Genomic DNA, 24,294 nt, shown 5'->3' with positions numbered 1-24,294 from the left:
CTCGCCCCCTTCAAACCAGAGCGATACCGGATCTGCCCAGGCTAAACCTGCGTTGTCTCTCTTACTCTCTTCGGTTACAATCCTACACCATTGGATGCACATCGTAGAAATATAATTAATTTGTTCAGTTTTTTTTATACATCTTATATGATTTAATACAAGAGCCTCGAATTATTATTTCTCACTCGATAATATTATCTCTCATTGATATTCTATAAAGATGAATATTATATGTATAAAAATAAATGTGAAAGAGATTCTCTCTTTTTCGTAAAAGCTTATATTAAAATTAAGAATAGTGAGTGCAGTGAGAATATTTAGACACTTCAAAAGAGTGAGTGTGAAAAAAGTGTGATATCAGACGACACTCTATAAAAGAGATAATATCCAAGTGAAGTTTTGCAAGTAGATTTCTAAAAGATTTATAAAATTTATGAGTGCTAAAAAGTAAAGCAAAATTTAACAATGCAACAATCTATACGAAAACACAAACTATATTCACTATACATATTATAGGTAATATATATAATATCTAAAATACTTCAGTCTTAAAATAATGTCGATAAGCTGAGTTATAAATAAATATATTAATTATCCTATGGCGTGTGTCAGTAATGATTTTTTTAATAACAACTTCTTCCAATTACATAATCACGAATTATGGTATAAATCTCTATATATACACACACATACTGATATAACAATCAAGCGGTAGAATATACATTAGGCTACGTCTGGATACATCAGCAAACTTCATCGTTTTGCTACGTAGAAAAGAGGACAGATTTATAACCGCGCGAAACGCGACCGAAATTGCGGTCGTAATTGTGTAATGGTACCTCTCGCGGCTGTAACGCGGTTAGAAGAAAAGCTACGGATAATAAGCGAACATGTATGCTTTGTGGGTTAACAGCTCCTTTCCACTGTACGATTCTTTGACCGGTTTGCTTACAAGTGCGCGCACCGATGGCCATTATTATAATTATCAAAGCTGCATTGATATAGGTATATATCCCATTGTTCCTACCCATTATTCTGATGCGACCCTTACTCCATTATGTACAGGTCTGTGTCTTCGAGCTACCTCTCACTCTCCAGTTTTACGACGGTTTACTGGGAGATGCGTGCGAAGTTATTGCCACCGATTTTAGTGTACCTATGTACGCTTATGACTACATCGGCTCTCGAAGGCGCAAACCTGGCAGGCTGTGTTAAAACCTCGAGGGAGGATCGAGTTTTCTGTCGGTGGCCTCGCTCTCGTTTCTTTTTTCGCGGGATCCGGACGATTAAGTTCGGATTTTCATGGTGGCGTCCTACAGCCGCGCTTCTTTATGTGGTATCGCTTAACTAGATACCATGGAATTCCTTTGCATATATTAGGATTTCAGTCGCGAGATACAGTGGCGTGGAATCAAGGAAAAATATAAATTTAATGAGACAAAGAAATTAAAAGAAATTACATTGTACGTTTTACACATTCTCTCGTATCTCGTGATATCACTTTAATATCACGTTTGGAGAAACTGCTTAATAGCAGTTAATATTTCAATAAAATTTAATAAAATTTTAGTCGATAAATATGTTATTAAATTATGAAATATATGTGTACATTATTAGATAATTTATATACGTTTTAACCATATTGTAAGTATTTTGCACACATGCCTTCCTAAAAATTAAGAAACTGAAGCAAATTAACTAAAAGCTTTATTTTGGTTGCATCTACAATAATTTAAAAAAAAAAATAAAAGGAGATTTTTTTTGTACTTGAATTTTCATTGCGTAAAATTTGGTTAATCTATATTTAATTACTTAGTCATTGACTTGATGTAATTCTAAAAAGACTGTATCAAATCGAATAAGCTATTTATAATGAAAATCCTCTCTAAAATGTGCTGATCAATTTTCTTACTTTTATAAAATATTGTAAAGAAATATAACAGATTCTGAGAGGCACAATTAAATATGTATATTAATACAAATTGTAAGATGATAAGATAACATTAAATGTAAGATGATAGACAACTCAGTGAATAAAATCAATGTCGTGAAAGTATTTAAAAAATCACAAAAGATTTTTTTCAGTTAAGAAATAATGAGAAACAGAGAATACATCAAAAGAATTTAATGATTCAGTCTAACATTACAGTTAAATAACTGATACTTTAATGCACAAAAATAGTGAACCAAGAGATTAACTGACTGCGATTGAAGCGCTTAGCCTGTCCGGTTAAATTCCTCCTCATAAACATCGCTTACTACTGATTTAATATGTATACGCTTATATAATACATGCATTATTTGTGTAACAATGGGGGTCTATAAACGAATATTTTGGATTGTGTCGTACAGATGGCAGCATCTGCCAAGGTATTCTATACGAAGGTCAATGTTTGAAGCTGTATGGAACTGTCGGGGTTTTAATAGAAAACAGTTTAATTAATGGCTCTTAAAAATTTATCTATATTTTTGTTTGTTTAACTACTCTTCCAGCATCTAATTGAATCTATTACCAAGCTTTTTTAATCTCGCTATGTAATAAATCATTAACAGAATATTAAAGCTAATTCCATTTTAAAAAGAACTTGTCCCCTTATTTTAAAATTTCATATTCGTTAACTTTTACACGTAATCTTATACGTATTAAATATTACATAATGTGTCTTATCTAATAAATGAATTTATTACAACGCCGACTAGAGCATACAAAAATCTGAATCACTGTTCTTTAAATGTTCACAGATTCCCTGGCGACCCGTTTCTCTCGATTTACGGCTGAACTACTCGTCGAATTAATAATTTTCGCCATCGCGGTGTTTCTGTAGCAAACTCACGAGGTCGTAACCTTACCTGTACACTAGACAAAGAGTAAGCTGAATAGCCGCGGGTGCGAATGAGAGATGGAGAGAGAAGGAAAGTAAAACGAAACCACAGGGCAGTTCACAATACACTCGTACCCTCTCTCTTTCACGTAACAGAGCGTTGCCCAATAAAAACGTCACGAATTCAGGGGCGAAGAGTTTCTGAGTGAACACTGTCAGGTGGCGCCAGGTTACACCACGTTCCCTGATCCACGGGGAGTTGCGTAAAGCTCACTGACTCGCTATCACACGCAAAGAGTTAAGAAGTGGTGGGGAGACTGTGGGGACCAGGACGATATCCCGCACACACAGAGATGCGGCGAAATCAAATCGACGCTAGCGCACTTCGCAGGAAGGGCGAGAAAGCGGCAGGACTAAGCGTCGAGGAAAACAGAGAGAATATCATGAGAAGATCAAAGTCAAAGAGAGAAGCACGTAAACGGGGAGACAAAGAAAGGCAAAGAGAAATCTACGAGAAAGAGAGAGAGAGAGAAAGATGCATAGAAACTGTAGGGTGGATGAAGAAAACGTTAAAAAATGGACGGAGTAAGTGAGAAGGTAACAGAGAAGGGTTGATCGATTCTGATAAGAACGAAAAAGATGGAACGATCCCGAGAGAAACGGAAGATGATGGAGGAAATAGAGACGAAAGAGAAGACAGATGCAGAGAAAGAAAGAGAATGGGGTACGAATGAATAGGGGACGTGCGTAAAAGAGAGAAGCCATGAGAAAGACAAAGAGCGGAAGCTCGGCAAGAGGGAGGAAGGTAGAAAGGGGAAGAACAGAGAGAGAGAGAGAGAGAGAGAGAGACGGAGTGAGAGGGGTTGGTCGACCCTGCGCGTTATCAAGAGCCGCCCCTCCCGGTTGCTTCTATACATCTCCACCCCGACTTTATATACCCCCCCGTGCATCCAAAGAGTACATGCATCCGTGTGTGCGGTGGTGAAAACCCACACAACATTGACGTGTCTCGTCCCTAGACGTAGCTGGGCGCAGAGCGACGCCGCATGGCGTCGGCGTCGCGAGGTCGTCCCGGCGCTAACTCTTCTAACGATGGTATCGTCGGCCAACCGCCGCCAGAGGAAGCCGCTTCTCCGTAGCACGTAACACGTTCCTGGACAACCGGGACGCTTGGACGGATCGGAGCACCCGAAGGACCGGGTACGAAGAGACGAAGAGACCCGATACCCGCGAGTGACGTGCAACGCCGAAGCGCCGCGACGCCGACAGTCGTCCGCGGGACGCGTCACGGTCGTCTCACGAGAGACGTTTATACTCAGCCTCATCAGTTAGCATCTGACGTATGAACGACACACGTCTCTCTAATCATCCCGTCTTATCTTCCAACGTCAGCTTTTTTTTTTTTCTTCTTCATTACTTTTTCATTCCTCGGCTGTGCGCATTCTTTCCCATTCTATCCGTTCTCTACGCCTCCCCCATTTTCGTCTCGTCTCTCGACTCGCCCGTTCTCGAATCCATCTCTCTTTATCCTCGATTGCGTCGAGCGCTCTGTCCTTCGCATCGAGCCACGACTCAGCGAATCGGTGAACGAAACGGAGCGCATCCACCGTGAACGTCACTCGTAGCATGTAGACCGAACGGAGCTGTCATTCGTACGTCGCGAACATGAAATCGGAGTGCCTTTTATGTGTGATTGATAATCCTAAATGTCCCTTCGGATTCCTCAGTGTGCGGTGCTTAACATACATATATCAGAAAAGGATCTCACATCAGATTTCACATATCGGTTGATTTCAGTTGGCGATGCTCGAACGGGAGATCTACGTGATGACGATGTCTTAAAAATTAACCCGATCGCAGGAAGGGAGGACTCAGAGAAGGGACGGAAACATAATTAATACCTAATAATATCAGGTCAGTAGATTTTTCAATTTCTTGTTCTTTAATTTAAAAATATTCTCAGACATATTCTGACGATCGTGTATGATAAATGTATGGTAACAATGCATGCTCATTGAGTAGACGAATATTGATCGGTTGTTACGCGAGCTACCTCACATTTCGGTGGAATATTTCCGTAATAGCCCAAACAGCAGGCAACCAGTCCGACATCTCAGCACGTTGGGCTTTCAAACTCCATGGACTTTCGAGAATCATGGTTTCGTCATGGGTCGCGAACTAATAAGGTCGTTTTATGACCGTTTAGTCACCGTTTTCCTCTTTCTTTCTTCCTTTCGCATGGGATTCTTTCAAGAACACATTAAATAAATCTTCGATCTATCGGATGCCGCGAAACTTTGAGACGAAAATTTTAGAATATCCGATCTTGCCACATCTAATATCCATTAATAACTCGTGTGTTATTTATATGTATCCGTAGGCAAGAACTCAAGATGACCATGAAAAACGGAACGCGTATGGACTTCTACTGTGTATTGAGCAATTATTTCAATTGGATTCTCACAAGATCACTTCCATCCTGCATAAATCAGCAATATTTTTAATAAACATCTTGTCAATACCCAACTTGGATTAGACTGCAACCGGAATTGTTTATGGTGAGAAAAATACGAATACTGTGACATATTTTTTATATAACTTAATTACAAACTAATCAATATTTTACCTGAATTAGGAATGGAAGATATTAATGATCGAGGTCGTCTGTCGCTTCATGCCAGCAATTCCAGAAGATATAATTGTTAGTCTACTATGCGAGATGTCAGACTCCCGTCGATCTTATCAGGCTCTGTATCCTTGCCAGGGACAGCCACCGGCGAGGCGTTATCCGATGAGGAATGTGAAACCCCCTGTACGTATACTGAATGTATCCTGAGTGTATTCCTGTCCGGTATACCTTCAGTATACGTAACAGGAGGCTACACCGAACAACGTTGGACCTCTTCATCGGCGCAGTTCTCCAATTATCAATAATCTTCATGCTATAAAACATAGAATCTTAAGAAGATAGAGAGAATAATAAAAGTAGGAGCACTTAGAATAATAAGATATTTCAATTACCTAAGATATCGCAAACTTGGATATAATTATTTGCTTATTTTAAATACTTTTAATGTAATGAATTTTAGTAGATATTTACATATTAATATGCGTAAATTTATTGATTGTATAAACTATAAAGTGTACTAATAAAAGAATTATGCATATAATTACATGTATAGTTATAATATTAATATTTAGCGCATTAACGTACCAAATTTGAACTTTTCATATTAAATTAAACCATAGGTATATTATTACATAGACGCAATATATATAAATTTTTTTTAGTACAAAAAATCATTTTCAGATAATAAATATTACTTTTTCTTAATCGAACTTATACTATACTTATAAAGACACTATTAGTAATTTAATTAATTTGCAAAACAACATTTGTTTTATGTTACATATATAAAAGTTAAATTTTTTTTTATACAATACAAAAATTATACTCATATTTTTATCCTATATCCTCTATAAAGCAATCTGTATATGTTTAATAAAATTGAAATATAATTACGCGTTATATAAATCATATTTAATAAACAACGTAATGTTACGAATAAAGCAGTAATGAACTTACAGATATTATTACATTTTTTTCATGTACCTTATCCGTACTATAAATTAACTACATCTAACAATAAGTATTATATTAAATATAATACGTAATTACAACGATTTAATTATGGAAATTTCAATCGTTGATGTAATTACGTATTATATGTGTTACAGTAAATATTTTTTCTATTAATTTGCGCATGTCTTGCTGCGCTGACTCCTATTTGGCCGATTTCAATTTTCTTTGTTTTATAGAAATATAAGAAGTCCATTATTAATTATTATATTGAATTATATTATGTACACGACAATGACGTCTTCAGAAATTACAATTATAATAAGTAAATATATATACGTTGTACATGATAATGTACCTTTGGAAAAATCATAACTATAAAGTGTATATCTTTTATAAGTATAAAAATAAAAACAAAATATGGAACGTAAATTATGCATATGAATATATAAATATAATCTAAGAATTATATAACAAATTAAAGAATTAACAATTTAAAGAAGTATTAAATTTTTATACATATCAACTGCTTTCCAAACAAAATGCTAAAAAATATATAAAATGTATATTTCCAAACGAAAAAATTTTTCGAAACTATTTTAAATGAAATGAAATAATATTTTAAACTTGCGCTCTATCAGTATTTGTTTAGATAACAAAATTTATTTTGAATAGAGCACAGTTACGCTGTTTCAGTATAAATTAGAAATAAAATAATCAACGTTACTTCTTAAAATTAGATATAAAAAAAATATTTAAAAAAACAGAAATATCTTATTAATCTGTAAATAGAGGAATCCAAGAAATTTCAAAACACATGCATTCCGTGAATGATATTCGTTTTAAATTGCAAAACCTTCTTCGCTCTCTTAATCAATAATTATTTCTTTTTTTAATAATAACCTAAATAAAAAGAATTATATTAAATTTTTAATGAATTATTTTCATTTATACTTAATAAATTCAGCTGTGTTTCTTTTAGAGACACTTCTATAAGCTGAAATAACAGATAAAATAATGTTAAAATAATTTACATTCAAAAAAAGATAACTGATACATATGTTATTTATTCAATAGAACGTGCAAGGATTCAAAAGCGTAAAATTAACTTTGTAGAACACAAACTAATAAATTTTTATCGATATAAATAAGAAATATATTGTTCCATTCAAGAGTGACATTTTTAGAGCAATAAACCTTCTTCGAATTTTATTGTATAAGATCAAGCTTGACAGACTTTCCCTTTTTTAGAGCGATCATAAAAAGGGTTAAAAGGAAAAGAATTCAGAACGTTATTGTCGCCGGTTGGAGCGTATGCAATTGGTAAAGAAGGTTAGAGAAAGCAACTAAACACAATAAAGTTAGAAAGAGTTAAAAGTTACGGAAGGGTTGTCTAAAAAACTGTCGGTTCCAAATTTCACCTTTTTAAAGAAAATTCGTTCAGTTTACATCAGGTAGCGAACGAGTGCATACAATCGTGAGAATTTTCGGAGCAAGGTGCTGCTGGCAAAGATTCATAGTAGTAGGTGAGTTAATCATTTTATGCATTTATTTAAACTTGTAAATAATTTTGTAAGTCTCTTTGTTGATAACTAATTCCTCGAAACTTGTTTTAACCTACGTAAAAGCATTTTTTAAAATCCATTTCTCAGTTCAATAATAATTTCTGTGTAACTAAATCAATAATATAGAAGAAATAATATAGAATAATATATGTAGAATAATATAGAAGAAAATACAGAAAATATTATATATAAATGTTTTAAAAAATTAGAACACATAAAACGTCTTATTCAAAAAATGTCATTAAAACACTTTTAGATATCATACGAAACATCTTTAACATGTTTTTAAGATGTTCCGATTTTAAACATATGATTGGGAATCTTTTCATCAATCTTAATAAATATATTTTATGTAAAATTATTCATTGTATTGATAATATTTTCTGTATATAAAGTAGTTAAGATTGTGAAATATTTAATGTGTCTGGTTTGTTAAGAAATATTAATTTGACAGATATTTAAGAGAGAAACTACACATATTAATTTAAATACATTACATATACTTTATAAAGTATAATTTTTAATACATACATGTATTCCAGTACTTCCTATTCTTTTAAGATAAAACAAATTATTTTTTACTGAAATGCATGTAACAAAAACAATATATAAAATTTCCTTAAAATAAATTACCCAGATAGAATCTGGGTAATAATTATCAGATACAATATTATCGTGGTTACAAGAAATGCTACCGCAAAGACGAAGTAGGTTTTAAGTTTATTCTACAAAATAACGAAATAAAAATTTCTGTTTATTCAAGTAATCTTGACGAGATAAAATCGCACAAAATCTTGACAAAAATTACGAAATATGCAAATGGACCAGAAAAATAACTTAAGCTTCTTTTTCGTTTAAATGAGATATTGTGTCATTATTCGCGAATGAGACGCTTTTCCATCGTAGACGTAGCGATATCTAGAACATCGAACTTGCGAAATAAATTTCACGTGGCCCCACGGCAAGGAACGCAAAGGGTCGCACAGCCGGAGGATAACTTTGAACATGTCCGACAAACATGAGAAATAATAAAAAATAAACCTAACTTTACTCGTGGCGCGCGGAGAGATCGACGAAGTAAGATAGAGACAGAAGGAACGTAAGGGAAGAAGAGCGAAAGATAAGGATAGGAACAAAATTCAGAATGAGATGAAGGACGAGAAAAAGACGTCAGTTTAGAGCGAGAAAAACTGAGAGGAAGACAGAGAGATGTGCCATTGAGAGTGTTGGATAAAGAGAGCATCATGGAAAGGAGACAGGCTGAGAGACATAGCGATGGAGTAAGACGGAAATGGAGGTGCTTTCACTCTTTCTCCCTCTTCTTGTGGCCAATGAGTCGCCGTCGTTTTGATGGCCCAACCCTCGGAGCAACATGGCCGCCAAGTGCAAAAGGGAGCTTAAGTAAGGGTTAGGTTAGGCTAGGCTCTCGTCCTTTCTGGACCCGTTGCTTTTGCGGGAGAGCTGCGCGCAGATGGAGTGGGGTGGGACGTTGTCAGCCATCATGGGATAGGAAATGCAACGCTTCGTATCTCCATGGTTCTAGCAACTTTTGAAATAATGGAAACGTAATCCGCGACTTTTGCGTCCAAATAGTTGAGATGATCGTTACTATTCGCCGGTATTTGCAACGAGTACCGTCTTAATTGCATCATTATATTTGGGCGGAGAATTTCCAATATCAACAGCAAGTGCACGTGAATTAAACTAATTTCAAACAAGTTATCATAGAGATTCTTGCAATATATTTTATTGGAAATTACAGAAATGTAGATCGTTATCATAAAATTCATGCAAACAACTTTCTGTTATAATTCTGCTATGAGTGAAAAACGGAATTAATTTATCGATAATTTTATTTTAAAAAGAAAACAGAGCGGTTTGGAGAGTTCGATCAAGTGGAATCGTTCACAAGAAAAAAGCAAACCGGTTGCTGACTTCACTCTGGTTGCTACCAAAAGCAGGTCCGTTAATTTATTATTTTTCCTATCGCTGAATATATTCAATGATCAATAATTGGCTTCTAATCCGTAAGTTTCTATGTGTACTATAATAATATTAACGCAGCATTAACCTATGAGAGATAACCGTAGAGATAATTACAAGAAACTTAACGCAAATGTAACATAAAATAATACGATAAGAATCGATCGATTACATGTTTATCATTTACTTTCATTAAAAAAACACGGAGTAAATTTTATCACTTCACATTTAAGAAGATGTTTGCAAGTATTCTCCAAATATGTTGCGATATAATTCAAAATAAAATACCTGAATTAATAAACACAAACACACACATTTGAACATTATATTAACAAATTAAAAACTATTTGATTAAATTATTATATTTAATTCTCTAGATTTTATTATTTAATGCTTGATTATGAATCAATATCACATTTAGATTACCAAAAGTACTATATTATTTCAAGTAGTTCTGATCTTACTTTAATTACAATACTTTAATTTCAACGTATTTATACAGAACGATATATTTATGATTTCAAATTAGCTTTTAAAAATATATAACATATTTCAAAATTCAATTACACGATTATGAAACACATTAAATACTATAAAAATTTGGTTTCAAAAATTTATTTTTTATATTTAATAATATATATATTTTTTAATGATATTCTCGTAGAATCAAACATTTAGCCTCGAATAATAATTCCATTAATCTCTCTATCGTTTACATGCAGATACTTTTTTACTAGAAACAAGGTACGCTAGTTTTCTCATTAAAAAAATATAAAACTTTAATTTTAATTTAATTTTTCGTAGATGTTAATTTTCAAAAGACTAGCACGTTAATTTCCAGTAGAAAAACATCGTGTAAATCAAGCTTTAACGTGCGATAAAGTACTTATTAAAAAATGCATTTTTCGGATTGTTCCACACGATATATCTAAAGTTTATCAAAATCGCAGACGAGCACTTGCAAATGTTTCCTCGTTAAGTCATAAAATTGAAAACGACGTGAATACTTGACAGTTATACAAAATGAAATACGTGGCGACATGCACATCGTGCAGGTAGTAAAGCGTCTTCAAATGCCTTAAAACATCGCGTCTCGCGCAGTAGAATTGCAAAAGTTCAGAGTGGAGAAGCGCGAAGGCTATGACTTAACGGCATCAATTAATTCGATATAAAACAGAAGTGCAATTTCCCCGCTCGTCTTACGATATTAAACCTGGAATTCATAGCAAATACTGGTTGGTTAATTAATTTCTGCCCGTCTTATGGTTGACTTATGGCAAATATGCATTAATCTCAGCAAATGAACCATATATACACACATATTTCCGCGTGCATTAAAAGCTTGAGATCATTTGTTCAATTTTCATGAAAGTTTCATATTACATCCATTTAAACAAATTTAAATAACATTTTGACAAATACCTTTTGCAAGAGATTGAAAACTTTACAGTTGTACGATGTACAAAATTATTAATTAACGATTTAACCTTATATCAGAGTGGAAAACGCAATCGGCGTAGTTCAGTCGAATCACATCTTTGAAGGGTACATCTTTTTAAATTGAGCAAAATCTCATCTTAGTATCAGAGTACCTGCAAATTCGCATTATACAAGCTTTCGCCCATTAACGTATGCGGTATATGATCCTATCGATATACGCATCAGACAGTCGTGATGAGAATTTCTTTTTCGTCTGAAAAGCAGAAGACGAGGAAGAGACGCAGAATGTAAAAGAGAAAGGAGATAAGAAGAGTGTCGGCTCGAATACGAATGGCCATCGACGGTATCGGTTACTATAAATTGCAGAGAAAATCGTACCTATTCGCCGTAAAGGGTGAAGTAAAATAACGAATTAACGGCGCAGGGTGTGTCGCGGTGTGCAAAGTGCCGCTTTCTTGGTGTGCGTTTCCAAAACTATACAACACAGCGACAAACCGCCGCCACCGCCAAGATCTGGCTGTCTGAACGTGAATGTGAATTTATAATGGCGTTGTACTTTGCAAACTATCTCTTAGAGAAGTTATAAATTACATCTGTCGCAAGTAATCGAATATGATGCCGAAGGGATGACAGGGGTGAATAGCGAAAGAGAGACGGTTTATTACGAAAATGCGTGCGTAAGAAAAGGAAATTTTGCTTACGACATGGTTTTACGTTGCTTTAAATTAAGATAAAACACGAGGAGATATGATAGAAACTGATTTAAAGTTTTATAATGTTTGTCAATTTTATTGATACGGTCGGTTAAGCAAAAAGGTTTGCAAATGTGTAATTAATTAAATTTGAATCCAACGACAAATTAATTTGATATTTTTTATCTAATATAATATCTAAATATCAAAAAATTTAATTTATATGTTCTCAATATAATTAATATATTTAGTCGTAGAGGTATATGAAAAAAATAATCACTCTATTCAAGTATCTACAAATTTAACTCAATCCGAAAATAATTTTGACATTCAAATAATTATACAGAATATTCAAATTGGTTACTAAAATGTTAAAACTTTTGGCAGCATTATTATCAATATTTAAACGTTCTACATAATTATTTGGATGATTTAATAAAATTGTCTTCAGATCTATATCAAGCTAAATTTTTAAATACTTTTTACATCAAAACCGTTATTTTTACTTAGAAATAACGACGTGGAAAAGCAAAAATGTATTATATTGGCTTAAAAAAAAAAGTAAATCTTTTAACTATTCGAGCACGGTAACAGTATTTATCATTATTATTTTATTTAAATAATTCAATGAAATAGAAGTAACGTAACATTTTGAATATATTTTTAAGACCTTTTCTCTCTGCGCAAAAGTTGAGTTTATCCTCTTTTAACTCTTAATTGCTGCCAACCTCTAGAATTGTCATGTAATCATAAATTTACACCAGTTTGAAGATTTATTAGTATAAATTAGGTATAATTTCTAAGTTCCATAATGTTTTACGACATTCAAGTTTGACACGTATCGCTTAAAGATAAAATTTGTTAGTCGTTCACTTTGACCGACAAAAATGAGTAATGAGACGTAATATTATTTTCCATCGATACTTGCCCTGACACGATGAACAACAAGAACTCCTTAAAGGCAACACATAATTGCAACGTCTATATATTTTACGTTTTTCTATGGTTATATAGTCAGCGTAAAGTACGGCTAAGAGGATACTTGCAATTAAAGCTATAATAAAACACGTGCGGTTTCGTTTCAACGGTTTTGCATCATCGTCGTTCTAGAAAGTCGGCAGCGCCGAGAAAATTGCTAGGATACTTGACCGTTACGGTTAGTCTCTTGCGGATGCAATCCATTTCTTTGATGCATTGTCATTTTTATCTCTACGTAATCGTCTCTGTGGATCTTTAACAACGCTGCCCGTTACACTATTTTATATGCATACCAGTTCAAATTACTCGGCCATAAAAACTGCCTTTTTCAAATTCAAATTATGTTCGCGCGAAATGAGACGAGCATAACGTCGCTTGAACGTCCGCAATACTTCGAATTATGATGAATTTCTCGTAAACTAACCTATTTCCTCGCCGTACCGTTTTTTCTAATCACAGTACCGGAAAATCCGCGCAATTATGTACAATCATCTCATGCACGTTGTGTATCTGCGATGTTTCAAACTTACCGGTATTCAGGCGATTTTGACGGCTTAGCATGTTAGTAATCTGTAATTAGAAACGAGAATAATCGTTAATGAAGGTTCCTATCTTCTGGTAATAATGCGTGGAGTATAAAATGTTTAGAATGTAACATGCACTTGCTTTGTAGCACGTGCATTTTTAACTATACACATTATTCCACGAAGTATCTTTTTATTGAAATACACAGGGGGTAAAAAAAAACGGTCTAAGTTGGTGAAAGCAGCCTGCTGATATGTGTCGCTTCACCTTCCGCTAAAAAAGGATTAGAAGAAAGTTATTTACTGTACTATAAAAATGGAAGGGTTCTTTTTGTCGAGAGACCAGGTCTTTCTATCGAACCTTTTACCATCGCCGTCGGCATCCCGCGATTCCTTTGACAGCAGTGCACGATGGTCCTCTCACGAGTAACCAAAACTTGGACTTTCACGATGCAGAAGATGCATCTAAAATTATTTCAACAACTATTGAGATACAGTTAAGTGAAAAAAGGATATCTTGTAATACAAAATATCTGCGCAAAGAAATTTCTTCGATATTATATATTGAGAATTCATTTTGATCGGTTCGGCTCGATGATAGAGTCGCTAATTGGTCGTTGCTGTTGCATTCAACGCTGTAAATATGGGAGTACTATCGGTGATGACATGCGTGCAGTGTACAATAGAAGGTTCAATTAAGAGACTGTGTGTGTCAATCAAAGACAATTGCGTGAAGACTGAGGACATTTAAGTGTAATCATCAGTATCGCTTTATCACCATTATATATATCTTGATTCATATTTGCGTGCACCTTATGGGCGGAACCTTCCATCGCGGTTTTACCATCACGAACCCTTCTCGCACGAACGATTTATATTTATAAGTTCGTCGATGTATCTACGATAACTTCGCTGCATTCACGATTGGCGTGTAACAACACACTCGGCGAGTTGTTACAAAGTAAACCGATTAAGTGTAAAGTGTCTTACTTAAATATAAATCTTGGAGATATTATCAAACATCCGATACTGGATTCATTTATATTCTTTTGTTTCTTTTGAAATATTGAAATCACTAATTCCATAATTTCCAATAAAATTAATTCACATATTAATTTGTTATCATTCTAAACATGTGGCTGATTATACGATTCAGATAAGTATTTCCTGAACACTTATTCGTCTTTCCTTCTTTTATCATTTATTTTTCGCAATAGAATGTCGAGATTGATGATTATGAGTCGATATGATTCGTATATTAATAGTTTGTTAATAAAGTGTGGCAATTATTATGGTTATAAACGTCGATATCGACGACGTCATTGTAACTTTACGGGACATTAACCTACAATACGCAATCTTTCTCTTTTCATATTTCTCTATAAAATCTTTCGTCAAGCATCGTAATAATCATTTCTTTTTTGCATTAATCTTTTTTATACCTGTGATAATTCAACTGCCTTAATATCCACATAAAACGCATTTGAGTTACTAATGAAGTAACTTCCTTTCTATGTGCTCCATAAATATTGTACATGTTCATAAGAAAATGTTTCTTTTTGTCAAAACTTATGTCATCTACAGTAAATTGCTTTAATCGCGTTTTATTAAATTATATTAATTAAATTATTTTTAATTTTTAAATGTGTGATCACTAAAAATAATAATCATATTTATGCTCCATTTAATAATATATCGTTTATATCGAAATCATACAATAACTGTATTCTTATTTTCTTAAATAGTAACTTGCAATTTGTTAGCCTAACTTTAATGACTGATTTTTAACGAACTTAGACTTCTTTTTAAAAATATAAATAAATTGCAGTTTCTATAAGTTACAAACGATTGAAAAAAGTAGTTTTTATGAATCAAGCTTTAAAAACAATAATTAATTAAGAAATAAAAATTATAATTTTAAATTAAGTAGAATATTTGCAAAAATTGATACATAAAAGTTACAATTATATGTGCATAGGTAAATACATATGATAAAAAATTTGTTTACAAATGCTATCATAAATGGAATCGTTACATTATTCATAAAAATATATTAATATATACATATAACATCATAATATAGCTTTTAAAGAATATTAGCCATTTAATTATGTATAAGTACAGATTTTGTCAATTATTTTTCCATTAATATTGTCCAAAAAGTGTAAAAATATCATTAAAATTTTCAAGTTATTCTGTTAAGTTGTCTTGTGATTGTTACCAGGTGGTTTGAATAAAATATGTTAAATACTAGCAAGTTGTGAGATAAGGAGATGTCAGATGCGTATCTCTATGAGACATAATATGTGACGAACGTAATAACAGCGTGTAACTTCGGTAATAGGGCACGGTAAACGACAATTTCCTAGACCTAGATAACTTGCAATACAAGAGGGAGACGAGGAAAGAGAATTCGCTGCGGATTTATTACCGCGTCTCGCGCATTGTTTACGTTTCAGACGGGGATATAAATTCTCATTCTAAAGCGCCACAAACTGTCTGCACCTAACAGTTTGCTCATCCCTGTATCGTATGCTTCTGTTCTAAGGATGGCCACATATATCCGTGTTCTTTACAAGATGCATTTAAATGAAAAAGAGATACTGTGTATTTTTAAATAAAGATTCGCTGTGGCACCTGCTGCGATATAAATCGTTACACTGTTTTTTCAAGTGTATAGTCATTAAAAAAAATTGATGTTCATAAATTAGCAATAGCACAGTAAAATCTTAACTTTATATACTGTTGCTTTAATTACTACGTGATTAAAAAATGTCTTTATAGACTATAATTGCTACTAATTAAATGTATTCTAACAGATAAAATCGTTAAAATGTTTTTCTTTTTATATTTCAAATTTATTATACAGATAGAATATTATATGTATATAGATATTGTATCTTGTGTAAAAAACGCATAATATCGATTTAAAAGAATTTAACTTATTGCACATGAATAATACTTAATAACTATGTTCCCTGTTTATGAAAGACAAAAAAATCTACTAAAACATTAGTCTCAAATAAAACTCTATTATTTTTAAACAGAAAAAACTATTTAGTGAATATAATCAGCGTACATGCTGTTTATGACCCCATGTTATTTGAGCCCGGCAACATAATACTGCGGAAACGGGATTTATTGGCAAAAATAGGGAGAAACCTTTGTAAAAAGTTGAGCACACAGCAGACGAGGAAATTACTTGTCCCGTAAATTTCCGGAGAGTAGCCGCACAACCACGCAGCAAACAAAACTTCGGCCAGGCCGAGCGTCTTAATCGAGAATCAATATAGTCTATCGTTCGTTTCTTCGGAAAGCACTGAATTTTTTATAAAAGAGCTTTGTGACTGTTGTTCTCTCCGTGAGATTCTTGCTCCGTCAACATTCCAGACACAAATGCTGCACGCGCAAGAAATACGAATTGAGATCGTATAATTGCGACACTTGTGCGTGAAGTGCTTTCTATTTTGGTTTACACTAAACATGGTGACAAAATTTACATGAATTTAATAGAAACTCTGCACGAAATTCCGATAGTTGAAGTTTTAAAAAGGGAAGTGGACGTTCAGTGTATCAACGTATTTACTGTTAAATTATTAATATATTACGAAGTTTAATGAGCCATGTGTATGCGACGCGCTTGTACGTGAAGTTGGAAGATACCTATGCAATTATTACAATCCTTTCGGTTTTACTAAAAAGATGCTAATGACGTCTTACAGAGAGAATCACAAAGAATGGATAATGCACAGTATAGGTATGCTATACGGAGATATGTAAAATAACGTAGAATGTCCTCCCAGAAAGATAAAATATGTTATAGACATGTAATATGTAGTATATCGAATATCGTAGTACATCGTAGTGTATATCGTAAATATTTATAAAGATTCAGAAGTCTATAGAATTAATAGCATCAATAAGAAAATATTATTATTATCATATTGACACAGCATATTGAGCAGTCTGTATTGGACGATGATAAAAAGAACAAATTAAAAAACCGAATATTAGAGAGAAGAATAATTATCAACGTTAATAAAAAGATACAAGTATTTTTTGAAAAAGAAAAACAAACAGTTTCAAAAACGTATCCTCCTGCAGCGTTAACAATTATAACAACTCATAAACAAGGCAGAAATAATTAATACTTCGTTAAAAATATTTTCAATTGCAAATGAATGTTCTTCAGATGTAATAAAATATTCAAATGTGTCATAAGATAAAATCTGAATCGAAATAAGATGAAATCTTCATTACATTATAAAAATTTTCTGATTTCAATTAAAGACTCCATCGCGAGCAATTAAGTGCAGTCACGTGGAACCTGGAATGTTAAATACAGGAGCGAAATGAAGGCGCTGGAAGTAAAAGAGAACATTTGGACAATATTGGTTCGAGTTATCAAGAATCAGATGCAAAGATATTTGGACGGAACCGGGGCAATCGTATTTCGACCGCATCAGTAAGTTCAATCGCGTACTTTTATAGCATCGCTTCCCTCCCATGAATAAAACGGAGACATCTTTTACATAAGCTCCTACACGCGGAAAATAATTCTTGCAAAGATTCTAATCTACTTCTATATAGCTATGTATATATATGAACAGATAGTTTAATTTACTCTCACACAGCTGTCATAAAGACGTATCATAAAGACGGTTGCTAAAATAAGTACAATGAATAGCTGTAAGAGCAGAAGATAACGAGAAACTGCATCATCGTCTAATCGGGAGACGAAGGAGAGAACGTGACGATCAGCCATGTTTGAGCAGAACCAGCTCGATCGAATCGCTCCCTCGAACCGGCCATGGCGATTTAGCCAGCGCAGGCACGTAGGAAGAGGGATTCGAGAGGGTCCGACAGGGGCAACAACCATGCAGGTATAGAGGAGGAAGGGAGAGGGTTGAAAGCCGCCCTCGGTTCCAAGATAGTTCCCAGAATAATCCGGCGTATAAATTGGATTGTTGGTGGGACATGGAAACTGAACGCGGACAGGGAAGCGAGAACAGGAGGGGCTACACGTTGCAATAGCGAAACGGGAAACACGTATAAGAGACGCGCGAATACTTGCGCACGTACTCGGTCGCATGTGCACGACAAATACATCGTGCATGTGTGTAACGTAACACGCACGCGTGTAAATACACGTACGCGGACCGCCCGTTCAAACACATCCTGTGATTTCGGCAAATTCAACCGTTGAGGTGGAGTTACACGAATACGCGCGGATTTTCGCGAATAAGTACGGGATACGCAGGGAATACACCCCTTGTATGTGAGTTTGCACGAGTTCGTGATATGTAGGGATCCGACGAGCAAACAAAGTCGTTCCGGACCATCGTAGTTTCGGCTACAGGCTCGATGACGCCGCTCTGCGGAAGAGAAAATATATAGGAACGCTAGAAATCAATGTGGAAATAACGAGAATCAACGAATAAATCTAGGCCATACACTTCGCTTTATTAACCCATCTTATTTGTACTGACATATCGAGTCAAATTCAGTAACGTTAAATAACAATTCTTTTCTATTTGTTTTCGATTCTTTACCAGACGCATAAAAAGGGAATCGATTAAAAGAAGAAATAATTTATTAGAACATGCTTGACAAGATAACTTTTCCATTTTAGGGCTTAAATTCGTCGCGAAAGAGATATTAATTTAAATAATTTAAAATGTTTTTTAAAATAGATTTTACTTAATCAAATTTGAAATGGTTACAAGAAGAATTTTCCAAATTAGAAATATAAGATGTGGATAAAAAAACATAGACATTCGATGTACCTATTAGAGCTATTTCATTTGTAAATATTTTGAAAACTATTCTTCGAATATTCTTATTTTATGTGGTAACTAACAACGCGTTATTTTTTTTTAATTTGTTGTTAGAGACCGTGTTAATTTCTAATGTAAATGAAAGTCGCTGGTAAAATCTAGCGAAATTCACAAAATTTAATGGAAGAATTAAACTTAAAGCAAAATTTAGAGGACAGAGCGCAAGTGACAAAGTTTAAACTTGTTATATATAAGTTTCAACAATGTCGAAAATTTGAAATGGCTACTTCATTCGAAGAGCGACTAATTAATCTCTGTGAATAATCTCTTTGCTAATAAGATTCGCGCACAATGTAGGAAACTCTGAAACCGTGACCGACTCCATCTCATTACATAGAAGCAAACATGTAATACATAAGAGAATCGTCACGTAAACACTGCTGCAAATTACTTCAGTGAACTGTTTACAAGATAAGCGAATAAGATATGTCATTTTCATGAGGCGAATTCATTCAATGGACGACATTAATTCATTCCCCCTTGCGATCAAATTTATTAAAGATATATTCTTACAAATAAATCGTAATAAAATGGTTACGTTTTCTGATCAAACACAATTATAATTTCTGAGAAAATATAATACTGGATAATATGTCTCATATTTGACAACGATATTGAGTTAAATAAATCTTATGCATAACAATTATCTGCAATAATTAGATAAATTAAATTTTGATAAAAATTTTCGTTGAATTTTATTATCACACTTTTTTTAAGTAATATATTTCAATTTTCGTTACATATTACAAGAAAATAATTTAAAGTTTTACTTTATTAATTTCTTCTTCAGCATCGAAAATGAAAAGTTATTTTGCAAATTTTATGCAGTTCTTATTAATACTACTTCTTAAAATATATTTCTGAATTGGTACAAATCTTGTATTTTTAACTGTATTGTAGTGATGCTAATATATCTTAAAAATCGATATTTTGAATACGTTGAGAAAATGGCGACGGATGTGTTAGCGCAGGCGTGTTTTGTTCACTTTGAGTTTCGTTATAATAATTCAACGCGATAGTAGGTACATCAAATCTAAATAAACTGTTTCTTCAAAATAACAATATGCTGTTTTGTCTGCGCCTTGATTAGACGCGTCTTCGTCCCTTCTAGACTATATTGGTCAGGAACTTGAGATATGTATGTAAGATATTTCATTTACTCCCCCCCCATCTTCGTAAGCTCGACAATGCAGCGACAAAGACGCCATATTTTTCGAGAAGAACCTTCAGATATATGTATACATACATATAGGTATATATAAATCAATACCAGCATCCTAGCGCATTTCTTACAAGATTTGCGCGTGTCACAGTTTAAATTACAATTTTCCAATCGCAAGAACTTTAATAAGTATACATATTTTAGTATTTAAGAAATGAACTTTAATTATTTCAGTAATTAATAAAGAATCATTGACTGTATTAATAGCAACAATAAATGACTAATGCATAATCAATCGCTGAGATTAATTTTACTAAATATTATCTTCGATTTAAATTGCAGAAAATATATCAGTAATAAATTTAAAGAAATTGTAACATTTTAATGGTACAAACGTGAATAAAATCGAGACAATAGCAGTTTAAAGAGCAAAATTATGACTTTATAACAGCGCAAACAATTAAGTGCTCGACGAAAGTTTGAATTGGAGTACAGCCAAAATATGTACGACTGTACAGTATACATAAATATAAAATATGCTTTAAGCTGAAACGTTATGATTTAAAATAACATTAGTAGTAATAATGTAATTGATAAGGTAGATAAATCCCCTCGTTTAAACTTAAAACACGCCTCCTGAAATATGTTATTATGAGGCATAAAAGCAAGTAGTATTCCTTAGAAATCTAATGAATCAGTAGAATAAATTAAATGTAAGAGGAAAAAATCATTAAAACGTTTTCATGCTTAAATTCAATTGAGCGTGATAAGATCCAATCTTATCGTTATATCATCTGCTTCTCTCGGTACTAAAACCGTGCTTCTATCGCTTTATAAAGATACTCTTCCTCAAGTTTTTTTTTTTGCATAAGCATAATCTCGTAAACGTAAAACTAAATCCGATCCGATTCGTTCTATTTAATTGCTTGTTACGGCGGTGTTACCACGATAAAATTTAACGCTACTTGAATCTCTCGACTCGATCTGTACATTCTAATTTCCCGAATCGACTTTCGTTGGGCTCAACCACGAAAGAACGCCACACCTCCGGAATGCCAGCCCTACATGCAAGCGGCTATGCGCGTCCATGTTCTTTTATCGGTCTACGTTACCATGGCATGTACGATACTCGTTGTTTATTCACGAGAAGACGTTGCCTCCTTCTTCGCCGTCTTTTTTATTTGCCCGTCGATACCACCTCATCTTTCGCGCCGCACAAGGACCTCCCTCCCATTCTCCTTCGCTTTTATAAAATATAAGCAATTTCATACTTTCTGCCCGACTCCCGAGCGACCCACCGAGCATATCTTTACGACGCGGCACTCCGGATTTTGCCAACTTTCCAGCGCTCCCGCGCCTCGTCATTTTGCCGATAGTTCTTTGTAGGAGGAACGTATAATCCCTGGTAGCTTAAAAAAAAAAAAAACAGTTTTTTTTTTTTCTTATACCAGCGACTTTATCAGCCTCTATTCCTTTCAATGTCGAAGGAGATTTTGCCACGAACCAAGTTCATTATCGGGAATGAGGTAATTTGTGATCTGCTCGATGGTAAATATCAAAATAAATAATAGATATAACCGTAATACACGCATCACGCTGACGTGAAGTAATGCAATCTCAACAAATGGAAACACCATAATTAGGGTATCAAACTGCAAAACAACAAATTTCTTCTGTTTCTGTTAATACCTTCTCACTATTATTTAGCTTAAATATTCGTATCAAATTGCAAATTAAATAAATTAGACATTTTTTATGACATTAAATACTCAATTGTGCGACATGAGTACAACGCCGCATACCACAAAAGCCAGAGATTGCTTTGAAGTTCTGCGGTACGTTCATGCGTCGAAAATAAATACGAAAGAAAGTAGCCTCTTAATTCTCGATTTGTAGTTCCCCAATCATCATCATTTCAATGCCGTGTTCGACAATCTCCAAGTCTAATTCGCGGCTGCCGCAGCTACGAACAGTCTCGTTCATTCTAATTTTCTCCGAGCGTCCCTGATTGGAGTCTACGAGGGGCAATTTAATCCCACCTCTCGTACACCCTCCACTTACGAATCCATTCCATTGCAATATGTATGTTGCACCTGCATCCACGCCCACGCTATTAGCGGAAGACAACTTCAGAAGTCTGTCTTCAGACAAAGTGTTCGGGGGAGTATAATATAATATAATATCATAACAATGAGAAAGACAAAGAGAGAGAGAGAGAGAGAGAGAGAGATATCCAAAACATGCACTTTGTTGGTATCATCTGTTTGTTCGAATAAATTATATATTCGACATATTGCTGTTTTGGAAATATTTATCTATTCAATGCACATAAATTTTGTAATCGAGATTAAAATTTTGCAACTGAGAAGATTAACACATATATTTGCACATAGAATATCTTATAATATATATATTTTTTTACATTGTCGTAATTATTGTTTCAAAAGGAATTACTATAAACAGAATTATTTATCATAGATTTCACATAGTGACGTTAATTCATAAATAAAAGAAAAATATTTACGTCATAAAACAAATAAAACCTTTAATTAAATAAAAAGAGCAACAAAAAGTTGATAACAAGTCCCACAATACAAAAATATTAAATATATATATTCTATATAGGCGACTAGGAAACACTAGCTACATCATATTACAAAAAAAAAAGAATAATTTATCACTTGTATCGTTTAACAACATAAAGATTTATCGGTTAATATTACGTTTCCAAATATTTCAATAGCAATACATTAACGTGAAAGAAAATACTGTGTACCGTAATAAAATATAATACATGAATTGGAATTGACTTTCCTCTACAATTTTAGTAAGAGATTACATTTCATATATTCTTGATGATTTTTTTTTCTTTCAGATCGATTCCATTAAGTTTCAGCTTCAACCTATGTCATTAGAGACTCGTGGCACCTGCACCGCGTAAGTTTGAAATAACGATGGTCCCTTTTCCCGGGAAAGCACAGAAGAGCCGACGCAGAGGCAGATAGAGAGAATCGTGATTCCATTCTCTCGTTCTACCCCCCTTCTCTCTCTCTCTTTCTGGATTATAGGTGGCACTGGGAGATTATCTCGCCAGACGGTGAAATGGTAAAAGTTGGGCCACTGGTGCGTGCCAGGGTAAGAACGGACGAGGGTTGTGAAAGTAACGGTGAGGTTTTCCGACCTTTTCTTTGGAGCCGTGCAGACGCAACGACACGCCCTGCTCTCTCGTCCCCTTGCTTCTTCTCTTTCTCTCTCTCTCCCTTCCCCTTTTTCTCTGCACGTTTATCTTGTACCCTGGCAACGGGTACAACCCAGGGTCGACGGGGACCTACGTAGGGTAGGTTTGACTGCGGGGTCGATTTGGAGGGCTAGAGTGCCTTGGCGACAGAGCCTCAGTCGGAGCGGAGGGGATGATGCGGATGTCAATGCTAGCTGCCGGGGTATCTATATACACGTCTGGACAAACTAGCACGGATGAGACTCGTACGTGTTCTTGCGTGATAGTTGTGTGCCCCGTCAGTGCTTGAGGCGCTTGCATAGCTCTAAAGACGTGAGAGTCTATGTTAGCTCCTGGTGATAGTACAGCTGATTGTGTAGGTAGTCTAGGCACTTGTGTCAGCTCTTATAAGGTAGGTGAGGATACTGGTACGCAGTCGTGGTAGTAGTGGTCGCTTCAACGTGTCTCCCATTCAGCCCCCTCCTCCCCCCCCC

The sequence above is a fragment of the Cyphomyrmex costatus genome, unplaced genomic scaffold, assembly GCF_001594065.2.
Source record: "Cyphomyrmex costatus isolate MS0001 unplaced genomic scaffold, Ccosl1.0 scaffold467, whole genome shotgun sequence".
In the NCBI taxonomy this organism is placed as follows: Eukaryota; Metazoa; Arthropoda; class Insecta; order Hymenoptera; family Formicidae; genus Cyphomyrmex; species Cyphomyrmex costatus.
The sequence above is the reverse complement of the archived record's forward strand: the minus strand, read 5'-3'. Positions refer to the sequence as shown.